The sequence below is a fragment of the Psammomys obesus genome, unplaced genomic scaffold (assembly GCF_907164565.1).
Source record: "Psammomys obesus unplaced genomic scaffold, mPsaObe1.curated_primary_1811, whole genome shotgun sequence".
Taxonomy (NCBI): Eukaryota; Metazoa; Chordata; class Mammalia; order Rodentia; family Muridae; genus Psammomys; species Psammomys obesus.
The window spans coordinates 26,355,823-26,356,281 of record NW_026585895.1 but is presented as its reverse complement, the minus strand read 5'-3'; positions in this window follow the sequence as shown (position 1 = coordinate 26,356,281).

Genomic DNA, 459 nt, shown 5'->3' with positions numbered 1-459 from the left:
ATTATACAATTGAGAAAATGTTTAAGCTCAGATAACTACCAATCTTTATAAAATCTAACAGACTACATAGTGTCTGAAATACTATTTATATAATATAGACATTACTGAAGTAGCAAGTGCCTATAACGTCTTCAACCTAGAATCACATGCTTGTCCCTTTTTATGTAGTTATTTTTCTTTTTTTTTTTTTTGCAAACACACTTACTTTTTAGAATTTGTAATATTTATTCATAAATAGGCACAAAATAATTTAAAAAGCCAAACTGCATTGGATAAATTTACAAGCCTCTGCCTTCTTCAGCTCATGCCACCCACGCAACATTTAGTTTTACTATATATTACAGCTTTCTTTACAGCAGAAAACTTTGAAGTGTTGTTAAAGGGTAAAATATGAGGGTCCCCTTAAAGGGTGTGTGTGTGTGTGTGTGTGTGTGTGTGTGTGTGTGTGTGTGTGTGTGT